This window comes from Poecilia formosa, unplaced genomic scaffold, assembly GCF_000485575.1.
Source record: "Poecilia formosa unplaced genomic scaffold, Poecilia_formosa-5.1.2 Scaffold30, whole genome shotgun sequence".
Classification (NCBI taxonomy): Eukaryota; Metazoa; Chordata; class Actinopteri; order Cyprinodontiformes; family Poeciliidae; genus Poecilia; species Poecilia formosa.
This window is the reverse complement of record NW_006799969.1, coordinates 2,513,711-2,526,766: the sequence shown is the minus strand read 5'-3', so window position 1 is coordinate 2,526,766 and position 13,056 is coordinate 2,513,711. Positions and strand designations below refer to the sequence as shown.

The 13,056-nt window shown below is 38.2% G+C and overlaps 1 protein-coding gene across 1 annotated transcript in view; it reads right to left on the bottom strand.

Moving 5' to 3' along the window:
• The window catches only part of LOC103136210 (signal-induced proliferation-associated 1-like protein 1), a 50,528-nt gene that overhangs the window by 31,694 nt on the left and 5,778 nt on the right, over positions 1-13,056 (bottom strand). The gene's annotated exons all lie outside the window — the stretch shown is intronic.

Genomic DNA, 13,056 nt, shown 5'->3' with positions numbered 1-13,056 from the left:
AATCTCTGCTTACGTTTTTCCAGGCCAGGCCTAAATCTTCTATCACTACCTGACAAATCGGACCAATTTGGAAATGATGCAAATAAAAAAAGAGATTAAATCTCTTCGCTTTCTCCAACCCACCAGGCTGTGCCTGTGATCACTTTACCCACTTACTGTAAGTGCACTGCAAAAGCCATCAGCTCAGACACCTTCATACTCCATTGGCATCAGTTTTCATTACAAATATAAAAATGTTGCAAAAAAGAATGTCTCAGTCAAAAAAGTAAAAGCGTTATACGTGAGAAGAATTTGTAAAATGCCATGTTTTCACAGTACACTATTGAGATGCAAGTCAAATTCTCCCTCGACAGCCCAGTATGTTTGATGTATCAACATAAATTTGCAAGTCAAGTTAAAAGTACAGGAGGAAGAAATCTCAAAGTTCTGCAGTGCAGATGAATCCGTTTTTAGAAACACCTCAGGCAAAGCATCCTCAGCTAACTAACACAGAGTGTTTGACTGGTCAGAGCTACATGCAGGGCAATTCTGGAATAAAATCTGGAAGGGGCATCAAAGCAGACACACGAGTTAGAATGGCCCAGTCAAAGTCTAGATCTGAATCCAACTGTGAAAGTGACAAAGCTTGGATATTCTTATAGACACTCTCCAGCTGACTAGGTTTCAGCTATTTTACAAAGAAGAAATTGATTTCTAGATAAGTGAAGTTGTTGGAAAAACATCACAAATGATTTACAGCTGTAACTGCAACGTTACCTCATAATAATGCACTACTTTGTGCATTACTGGCACCCCCTCTGTTAGGTCATTCACATAACATCCCAGTAAAATACTATAAAGCTTGTGGTTGTAATGTGAATGGAAATTAATACCTTTGCAAAACATCTTTAAGTATTAACAGAGAAAATATCTGCAGCATCTTCTATCTGCTAAACAAGAATTATTTCATTTTATTCTATGCTTTTGTTACCAGAAATTGAAAAGAACTCAATGTTCCTCTTAGGGTATTTAAATAAATCAAGTTTTCAGAGGAGATTAGAAAAAAAAAAAAAACGTGATTAATTTTAAACAATATTCATGCCCTACAAAGACCCTTTTAATCTAGGTGAGCAAATAATCGTGGAATGTAAATTAAATTGCCGGTCCAGTCCCGGAGCGTTTTGCCTTGTTCCCTCACGCAGCCGTCCGCAGGGAGAAACTAATGAACAGAACCAACTCACTGCACTTGTGCTCACACACAGACACACATAAATGTCCCAGAAACAGGTCTGTAATCTGAATGCTGAACAGCCAGGCTGTCTTTATGGTTTTTCCGATTAAACAGTAGTTACCCTTTCATGACCCCAAATAGGCAACCTTTATGTTTTAAAAAAATACCTGCTTGCAGCTAACTCAGATATTGATCCAAAAACATACAAAGATTTTATACATACGTACATTGCTGCTCAGAAGTTTGGTTATACTCTTAAAATGCATTTAAGGAGATGTTTTTTTCCCCCAACAAGAAATGTTCGCAACCAACACCAACATTGATTTTAACAAGTAGATCAGCCTAAATCTGAATGTACAATTTTGATCTTGTGGGTTTAATAGAGATGTCAACATGTACCAACATGTACCAACATGAGTATACTTACGCAAGTCTTTAGGGAGGATATTCTGCATGTGTGCATATGTTAATGTGAGAGAAATTGTAAAATATAACATCATAGAGGGGCAATGTTTGAGTGTCTGCCCCCATTAACATGTAGTGGTGTGAAGGAGTGAAGCGCCAATGTTCAGAAAAAGAAAAAGACTGAGAACAGGCAGAAAGAAAAAGACAACAAACGACCTACGGTCCACTACGGTCTTGTTCTAACTCATTCTGTCAACCTTGTCTCTTTAAGCAATTTTTCCATACATTTTTGTAGAACATGCCCAGACTGTTTATGCCTGTTGACTGAATTTATTCAGATTCCTCTAATTGAGGCTTTGACTACTTAGCAGAAACTCCAGATACATTACAGCATGAGCCACAGATGACTGTTCATTCCTTCGTGAGCCTGTGTGTGTTAATCAGAATGCCTTCCAGCTTCTTGTGACCTAGCAAACACACAAATTACAGGGAACAAAGGAGAGAGACAGACGGGAGTAACTCAGCTGGACAGATGAATCACGTCATGAATCAGAAACATGAAAACCTTAAATCAGTCATCAATAAAAAACTTATTTTACCCAGGGTTCCACAGTGGGGAATGTTTTTGCTGAGCTAGCTGGCCTGCTTGTTGTCCCTTAGATAAAGGGCAACACGCTGCAGCTGAAAGAGTCTTCATCCTGGGTTTTCAAACAGAGCAGGAACGAGGTTTCCCAGCACACTGGGCAAGTGTTACCAAAGCTCTGACAAAAGATTCAAGGGATTGCCCTACAAGCTTGTAATTACCGCGTGCTTGAATGGGATAAGGGGCTGTTTGCCTGACACCATTGGCTTTCAAACAGGCACCCTACCATTTAGTCCATTGGCTGTCCCTAGCTCCTAATCTTTCTCCCCTCTGAGGGTCGACTGGGTTATTGGGTAGCCAGCACAAAGGTCCCTCTGTGTTGGCTCGGGCAAAACTGGGGCCTCATTCCAGCACACTGAAGTCTTTGAAAATTGCTTGGCACGGGAACCTCACTTCAGCTGTGTACATGGGGTTTGCCAGGAAGACCAGATAAATTAAAGCCTTGGTGAGCTGGTGAGCAAAGCCTGAACCAGATTAAGTTCAAGAAAACATAAACTTAAAAAAAAAAAAAAAAAACATAGTAAGAAGGCAAGAGGTAGTATAAGATTCTCACGTTACGAAAAAAAGTGGAGAAAAATTACCCAAATTTGACAATATTTATTTTAAAAAAATGGAACATGGTTGAACTGCTTTTATTTATTAGGAAATGCAGCAACTATTTTCATTGCTGCTAAAATAATCTAACATACTGTTGGTCACTTTGGTTATAATAAGCATTTATTTTGATTTAGATACATCAAAATGAATCAAAAAAGTGCCCTTTTTGCGATTCTGCTTTTTATAGAATAAGAAGCCGCGCTACTGGTCAGACAACCCAATCTAATATCCCCTTGTTTTAGTTGCTTAAGGCCAGTCGTAGCTTGTGAACAAGATATTTTAACTCCTCCATCAATAAGAGAGACTATAAAAGGGAGGATTCCATGCTGCAGAAGAACACTCCTTTGTCATCTCTTCAAAAGGACCTTATAACATACATATGATATGACCAAAAATATTAACTGTTTTGAAAGGTTTACTTCTTAAACCTCGGTATACCTTAATGTCTGTTGTCAGACCATTAATAGTAGGGAGATGTGAAGCGTGAAGGATCCCAGACAAAAACATGAAATAACCAGTCATTTGGTTACGCAACTGGTCTTTCTTGCAACATATTAACTTGAAGACGCAAAACACAAAATCAAGTGACTCTTACACAGATCAATTTCCTGTCATTTAAGGAGTGCTCAGAAGCAAGAAGTAAACTGTGGTTTTCCATGGAGATCCACAAGAACAGGAGAATCTCAGTCATTTCCGACTCCCTCGGTCTTGTCTGACTCCTTTCCAATCTTTTGTCTGCTTTCTCCTTCCGTTCGAAAATTAGGCACCAAACCACACACCAGCCTGCCTGTACTATTGAGCAAACCTGAGAAACCAACAGCTCGAGGGAATTAAAAAAAACAAAAAAAAACAGGGAGACATTTTGGCAGTCTAACGACAGAAGCGGTATCCGACCGCAAGTTGGGATCCAGCAATTCCACGTAATTCACTTAAGGAAGAGACCTGTGTGAGAGAGAGGAGACTTGGGACATGTTTGGGCAATAACCAAGAGAGAAGTGCAGCACTGATTGTGGCAACTTTTATACTAATTCCCAATTGAGTTTTGATCTATTCATGATCAGCTGCAAATAGGAAGGATGTAAGATGGAATGCTTGGGGAGTAGCTTTACAATCCAGTATGAACATTTATGGTACCTTTTGTCCTGTGATGTGCTGCTGCTTCTGCCCCATCTCTGGGCCCCTCTCTGGGCCCCTCTCCTGTCTCTGCAACACAGCTCAGTAAGCAGAGGGCAGAGCAAACTACTGGCAAAGGAAATTTCACTTGTAGGCCTTACAAGAAGAGACAGTTCTGGAGGAGTGCCAGTGTATATTCATTGCCATCATATCCAGCAGGATATCCTTCCCCTCCTTTTATCTAGAAACCACTCCGCCAGGGTTTCAAGTGGAAGAGAGAGGAGAAATAAAATAGACACTTCAAACTCTTGACAGTCAAGTCGGTGATGGAAAAACTGTGAAACTATTTCTAATTATCTGAGTAGACTACTGGTTCAGCTGTGATTGCTTTTGTCAAACTTTAAGAGAACCTTGTAGCTTCAATAAAAGCTTACTACAGCTTAGATCGTCCACTTACACTATATAGACTACAGAAGAACCACAATTTCTCCATTCTAATGAGTGATGAGCCGTCAGAACAACCCAATGAAGAAAGTCTGCAACCTAATCTGACAACTTTCTGCTCTGTAAAAACGTGAACTAAAGAAAACTGAGTCCAGATTGATTTAGAAACTGAAAACAGAGACACCCTCTTCAGCTTAAGAGAGGAAAGGACTAGAGGAGAAGCAGTGTGCCGCTGCCTGCAGAGGAATGTAAAAATTCCAACAAGCCAGCTGTCGAATTGCTGAACTGCACCAGTTCCATGCTGCGGTTAAAAACTGGAAGTCTGCTTTAGGCTGCACTTTCCCTCCGCCTGACAGCAACTCCTAAGACGCCATTAGAGACATATTGCTGCACAAGGACAGGTACATGCTGAGACAAAAGGATGAGACAAAGTCCAGAGCACCAAATCCTATAAACCAACATCAACAGAATAGAGCAACTCATGAAAACAATCCCTGCTAACTGATGACAGATAACCTTTTCTTAATCTCAAATAGCATCTTCTGTTCTTTCGAAGATGCTTGTGGACACAAAGGATTTAAAAGTCTCTCAAAAAGGCTAAAATATTATTAGCATGTAGCTTTTGAGTATGGCATTTGAAATATAACATACAGTAGATGAGTGCATAATCATAATTTGGCTCTTGATTAAAAGAGCCGGTTGAAAGTGAAAAGTGTAATAGATATTATATAATTTAACAGAAACCATGACTTTTTAATGATCTTCTTCAATCTCTTGCAAGAATACCACATCTGTCATCTGCAATTTTATTTAAATAATAAAATATTTATTCAGCACTCTTTATACATTTATAATGCTGTATTTTAGTCTTGAGAGGAGCGTAAATTAGTATGTATATTCTTATGAGTTAGACATTAACCTTTAAAGAATATAAGTACATCTTATTTACAACCGTTCATGTTAGCAACTTAAGTTCTAAATCATTACAGCTGTTCTGCTGAACCCTCTTCATTAAAGCTATTTTTATATCAATAATAATAATAATACATCAAACGCATATACTGCTTTTTAGGACACTCAAAGACAGCTTACAAACAGAGAAAAACACAACACAAAATAAATAAATAAAAAAAGAGGATTTTCTCCTTTTCCAAAGCACTCAATTGAATTCTCAGACAGGCTTTTTTAGTCAATCTTATTATGCAAAAACCATCATTTTGTCTTTGTATTTTATAATCTCCAACAAACTGCCAAAAATAATTTCTAGGGCACATTTCAAAACTTTACCCAATGAAAGTGCTCCAGAAGCTAAAAAGATTAAAAAGCACAACACACATTCTTAGTAAATTTAAAATACGTTCTGATTTGCTTTAATTTATCACTGTTTAGGTTTAAATGATGAGCCCCAAGATTAGAAAAAAAAAAGTGCATTCCTATAAGCACATCTGTGTGCACATGCCCTCAGACTGCACAGGCAGAGCCACAAACAAGTGGAAACAATGACACGGCACCATATTTTCTCTGTGATTGCTATTATCAGTCAACAAAATTCCTTTGTTGGTTCACACAACCCCGTTGCTGAGGAAAACAAAGAGAGCAGCTTTGACTTGCAGTGCCTAAGACGGTAAAGATAAAAATCAACCGATGGTGGGATTTTTTATTTTTTTAATGATGTGTTTGTAAAAAGTTTAAGTTGCTGCATCTTACCTAGGCTATCGCTAAATAAATGTCGGGATGAAGAGGCAAGCTTCTGCTAAATTAGACTTCATTAAAGTATTTGTAAAACCTCTGGTATCCAATTCAGTGACGTTATCAGTCAATGGTCATGTGATAAGCATTTTCAGGCATGTAAACAGGGAAGAGATTATTCCTGAAAATAATCTAAAGTGCTTGTTCGGACAAGGATAAGTCTTGTTTTGAAATTCCATCAAGAAATGAAAACAAATCTATTTGCTTGTCTCAGATTCGACTAAAAACCAATAGTGGATAAAATAAAAAAAAGTCCATGCAAACAACAACAAAAGCAATATCCAAGTCACAATTTTTCCAAATGATTTGTTATTTGTGTTTATTGCAATGGTAACATCTTTTTTCTCCACCATAAGGCATTAGATAGAGTTCACCCGGTGTAATGTTGCACTCTTAGCTATTCCTACAACAACTTAGGAATGACAACTATTTAAATGCCTTAAATTATTCCTGAAAACAATTTTATTTAAATACCTTAAATTTTTGCCATTCAAACAACAATTCAAGGTATTTTAGCTGATTTTAGTTAGCCAGTTTGCTCATGAGCTCTGAAAGGGACAGAAATTAAACTCTTGCCTCATTGTTTGCACTGTGAAGGGGGAATAAAGATTAGCCCTACAAAATGTTTCAGCTTACTTCAAATGAAGATCTTAGTGATTCTAAACCATCATAGTGATTTTAATCACACAGATCTTTCTGAGTTAGTCAATGATTGCAGGTTGATTATTAGCAGGTTCAGTGTTCAGTAGCTTTAATAGGGGTTCTATGTGTAGGTGGTTCCATAAAACTATTTCACACACATTACCCAAACCTAGCCATAAAGCTCAAAGTTCATATTACCAACTGCAACTCATAACAGGATTCTCTACGGTTAATAAATACACAAACCAGTGGTCAAACAATGCCATGCAAAAGTATTCATACTTTGAACCTTTTCACGTAACAGTCGCAAATCTGAAAGTATTTTTATTGGGCTTTTAAGAGATGGGCCAGGAAGGAAACGGGTACATGGTTTTCACATATTTCTCTTTTTTACATATTTTTACAAACACAAATCTGAAAAGTCTGGAGTGTAAATTAAAATAGAAGGATGTGAGAGTAGCAGCAGTGTAATTAACAGCATTTATGTACAGAAAGGGGGCTGAGTGAATAGTTTGTGTTCTTGCTGTCTGTAATTTAGCCTCTCCACTTCAAGGGGGGGTGGGACTCAGCCAGGGGTGGACCAGCAAACAGTTTATAACTAGCTATTACTTCACTCTACAATCAGAGAGACTTGAGAATAAACAAATCAGCGTGAGCCCACAGTGTTGCTGGAGTGTCTCATGCATGTATATATGCACAGACTGACTGTGACTGCTCCACTGGACCAATGGCACACCATCATCTGAGGAGCTAAATGATTATCATTCAGTCAGGAACAAAGACGACATGAGGAAAATAAATAAAATGCTAATTATATCATTGGGATTTGAATGTATAAATTCGGTGTTGGATATTGGATGTTAATGTTGGCTGAATGCATGCATGCATGCATGACTGCTAGACCGTTGCTCTATTACATGAAATCTCTACAGTTAGTGAAACATTTTAAGTTTATTTTATTGCAAAATATTTTAGCAAGCCAATGTATGAATGAAGAATACTCAAAGAATGTATAAATAATACATTTAACTTAGTCTCCCTTGTTGCTGATGAAGCTGTAAAAATATTTTTATATCAGCACCACATATGCTGGAAGGCATTTACAATGAAAGCAGCATGGGAAACTATCCCATTAGCACATCAGCTTGGTCAAAGTAAACAATCTTGAACAATAACTGCTTCATTGATTCGTGTTCTTGTTTTGAAGCCTTGCAGAAAAAAAAAAAAGTTTCAGCAAAAAGTTTACAGGGGAAATTGCATAGATTTGCATTCTTGTGTGCAGCTCTGAATGGAACAAGGACACAAAAATATGAAAGGTTGCAGTGCATGTGTGAATACAGCTTTAGGAAGCAAGATTAAAGTCATAAATATCCAAGAGTGTCATAAATAAGGAATATTTGCAGTGAGCTAATAAGATGCAGGGTTTGATACCTTACAAAGATACCCCATCCAAACAGGACCGATTGGCAGAGTGGAGAAATTATATCCATTTCTACAAACAGAAGCCATATATAGTCTGAGTGTTTCTCATCTTCTGACACACTCCTCCCTGGAATTGGTGCCATGATGTCTCAAGTGCAAGATTACTTGAAGCAGAAAGCAAACGTCAGCATGTAGGAGAATCTGTTATTTAAGGGCTACACAAAAACTTTGGAGGGTTTAAGGAAAATATGAATTCTTATTTACCTTCAGACTCTTGTATCAAATCCATTTGGTTACAGTTAGAAAATATAATAAAGTAAAAACTTTTTTAAAGATATTCCATGTTCATCTCATTTTTCCAACCATGGTGAACAGACAGAAGCAAAACTGTCATCTACATTTGTAATCAAAGCAGCACTTTGTTAATATTAAATACATCCCTGATGACACATTAGTTGAATTCTATTCATTCAAAGCAAAGAAAAATCCTACAGGGCATCTTTAAATGTTAATTGCTAACATTGGTTGTGACAAAAATAAAAATAAAAAATAGGCATTAAGTAGAGTTTGCCATTTAGGTTCTAAACAAGGATTATAAAGAGGAAATGGAAAAGTAACTCTAAAGTCTTAATCAGACAGTGAGGTGTTTAAAAATGACGCAGGTCAAAGCTGAGAGACAGAAGAAGCTTTTTAAAAGGAAACTTTTCAACAACGTGTCTGCGGTTTATGCAGGCTGCAAGACAGCGAGAGAGAGCAAGACTTCAATCAAGTAATTGTAAACCTGAAGAAAGATGTGTCAGAGATTTTAGGAAGTTTCATAAAAATCCTTGAAATGCCATCTTTTTGTTTATGAGCTGCAGGGTCAACTAACAGCAAGCTGTCAGATTCCCACAACAGATGTGTCAATTTGACAGACATCTGTGATGTTTGAAAGTCGCAGTCCTGTTCTCTCACAACTCTGATTACACAGGTAATGAACAAGCCATTCACAGATAGCTATGAAAGATCAATCTTCATTTGCCTTCACTTACTCTCATCAGAGTCCACCTAAACAAAAACAACACTATTGACAAAAAAAAAGGAAGACACCAGTAGTAACCCTGGAGGAGCTGCAGGTATTCAAAGCTCAGGCTGGATGATCCACCAAGAGCAAAACTATTAGCCATGAACTCTACAAAACTGACCTTAATTAAAGAGTTAAACGAAGAATGTCACTGCTTAAAGAAAGCCGTGGTGTGTTGAGAGGGATTGCCTCAGTCAGGCCAGGCGCTGACCTCAAGTACATAACACACTTCAAAGAATATTTTCTGGCAAAAAAATGTTGAAAACCAGCTTTGAGTTGGTCTAAAAATCCAATGAACTACTCAAAATCTACAGTGAAGCTTACTTCAAATATTCACCAAATGTATAGAAAAAATATATGGATCAGTGTTTGGCATTTTCACATGTCTGTGGGAAAGTGATCTTTTGGAAGTTAAGGTGGTTTGACCACAAAGATTAAAGAAGGTAAGGACTCCGTAAGTAAATAGATGAAACCTGAGCTCCACCGCAGCACCAGCAGCACTGACCACAAGCTATTTACACGGTCTGCAGAGGATGTAATCAAATCTGTCATAAGCTGCTCTGCACATGCCTGGTAGTTCATTTTCATCAATCAAGCTGATCTTCTGATCGATCAGCAGCTGCTCGGCCCACACAGATATCTCTGCAGCAATCAAGGCGAAGCACATAACTTCATTAGATTACATTGACTGATGATGGGGGAAATGCTTCAAATGTACAGCTTCACTGCAGACTAGCGTATGCTGCTTGGGAAAGAAATAAGCTCCAAGGCAATGACAAGATAAACTGCCAGAATTGAGTTGGAAGCTTGATTAATATCCCCATCACACTGGGCAAACACTTCCTTTGTGGTCACCAGATATTAACCATGTGCTCAGTAAACAAGATGTGCAAGCACATTTGGGCTCGCAAGGTAATAAGGTAAGGATTTTGCCAGGTAGGCATTTTAACAACAGAGGAAGAGACAAAGAAAGGCTTTTTATCATCATCAGAGCAGAAAATCTCAGAGGTATTTCTAATGTCTCTGGAGAAAACTGATTGTCTGTCGTCCCTTACAGCTCACAGGGCAGACTGACTTCTCACATATGAAAGTCTAGATTTCCCACAGCTATCTCTTCTATTGGTGAGGAACAACATGTCCCTAATGTACTATTCTCAAGCTGGAAAATCCTGAAGTGTGAGCCCAAAATCTAACTACAAGAAAAGCGTTGCAAAGTTACACACGTAAACAGTTTCCAGCCATTGATTCTGGCACGTGTCCAGAGCACAGCTGAGTGCACTTCCAGTCCAATTATAAACAGGCAGGCCGCAGAATTAATCAATTCATACAGAGTCGAATAAGTCAGCTAGTGTTGCATAACTGTGGTGCCCTGCGAAATCACGACATGCCAGAGAATCGTAGAGCAAACCTGCACAGCATGTCGCTGCTGGTGCTGAACTCCACAACCAGCCCTGCAACTGCGGTTTATTATGCTTTCAAACCAGTCCCATTTCATTTAAAGCAGCAGAAACAGCTAATTTTAAATGCTTCCATCAACACTCAAAACCCCCAAAATAATCTAATTAGCAACTAAAACATCTCCATCTGCGTTATCTACTCAACTGGAATTAATCAGGACTACTTAATAAATCAAAGGAGGCTTTTCATGGCCCCTTGTTTGCAAAGTGTTTCTTTGGTTACGGTTGCTGCTATTTCACACCTTATTTAGGGTCTTCTGCAAATGAGACAGAGAGAAAACATCTCGGGGAAATGACAAAAATGCACAGAGGTGCAGCCTTCCTTTTTAAATATCTGCTAGTAGTCGATGGTGACTCCCAGCTAATCAGCATTCAAGTCAAGCGCAAGAGCCATGTAAACACCGGCACGACTCTACCTCACCTCCTCCCAGCAACAGCGATGGTAACAGCTGAACTAAGCAGTAGTTCTGCGGAACTGTTGCTAAAAAAAAGAAAAAAAAAGAAAGGAAAAAAGCGGAGAAGGGGAATTTTAGCAATGTGCAGCATGTGGTTTCACTTGTGCTTCTTGTGAAGGAAAAACGTTAGGCTGCATATCCAGGAATACATCAATGAAACAGGAAACAGACAGCAAGAGGAAAAGCTGGAATGGCAGCCATGTTTGTTATGATCCAACTCTATCTGTCCTTTTCACCTGAAGCAACATGGAAAAAAGGGACTGTGGCGCAATTCGTCTTTCATTGTACAGCCATGTTAAACGTAGTACACATACAGCACCTTGCAAAAGTATTCACATGCTGTGAACTTATCACATTTTGTACCACTGCAACCACAGATTAACACAAAGTAGCACATAGTTGTAAAGTGGAAAGAAAATGATTCATACAAGAGAAAAAAATAGTGGCACTCATTTGTATCCAACCCTCTTTGCTCTGTCTGTAGAAAAACAACACTGCCAACAGCCTAGTCAAACAAATACTACACGGTATGCATGAATATTTCCAGGACTAAGGACTAATGTCCCAACAAGATATTGAGAAACTCATCCATGGGTTTATCTTTAGTCAGATTGATTGCTGTAACAGTGTTTTCACAGGTAAGCCTTCTAGTTCATGCCTACTCTGAATCCCCAGAATCTGAACCCAACAAGAAGCTGCATTCAGTTTTTATGCTCCTTTAATCTGGAACAAACTTCCAGAAAATTACAAAACTGATGAAACATTGAGTTTCTTTACATCAGGGCTAAAATCCACTTGCTTAGTGCTGCTTTTAATTCATAATAACCGGAACATTGATCTCTTCAGGTCAGCATAAAAACTTTTTATTCCCTCTCTTTATTTTGCCACTGCATTATAATGTTTCTATTTTGTTTGCTGATTGTGTTATGTTTTTTTTTTTTTTTTTTTTTTTTTTTTATCATGTAAGGCACTTTGAACTGCTATTAAAATCAACTTGACATTTGATCCGAGTAAAGAAGCAGCTATTTTTTAAAGGTCTGAGACATTTGTTAGAGAACACTGCTAAACAAGCATCATGAGGAGAAGTAGACAGTGCAAACAGGTGAGGGATTCATGGATAAAGCTGTGGTCCTCTGACCATAAAAGTTAAATATTTTGGTATTTGTAGTCAAAAACCAACATTGCACATGAGCTTGAACACCATCTCCACAATAGCAAATGGTGCTGGAAGCATTATACTCTGCAGATGCTTTACTTCAGCAGAGACAAAAAATCTGGTTATTTCAAAACTTGTCCAGGACTTAAACACATTACATTGTTTGAGGTAGGCAATATAAAATCTTTATAGCAGCCAGACGCTTGATACTAACTTCTGCTACACTGTACAATAGAAATTGTGAGACTCAACTAATGATCTTTTTTTCCTACAGCAGAAACATATCAGAAAGATCGATCTGACAATGAATAGACATGAAGGAGCAGATCTTACTGCTTACAGTCAGGCGGCAAACAGAGGAAAAAGAGGATGAGGAAAAGGAAACACAGCTGGGAAAGAGACGAAAAAAAAAAAGTTCTGTTGCAGCTGCAGTCACTGCATAAAAGCTCAAGACAATTTCAAACACTGACTGATATTTGCCTTCAGTTATGAGGGAGATAAAGTTGGTGGTCACTCTCTGTCACACAGACCAATGATAGACCACTGATTCAAGTTTACAGCCAGAGATTTTATGTCAAGACGGACTCACATTTTCCAGCAGAACAGCTTCCCTAAACATACACCCAGATCTACAAAAGAATGGTTTAGATCAGACTAATTGATTAACCAAGCTATTTGGCAAAGAAAAGCTGGTAAGAGA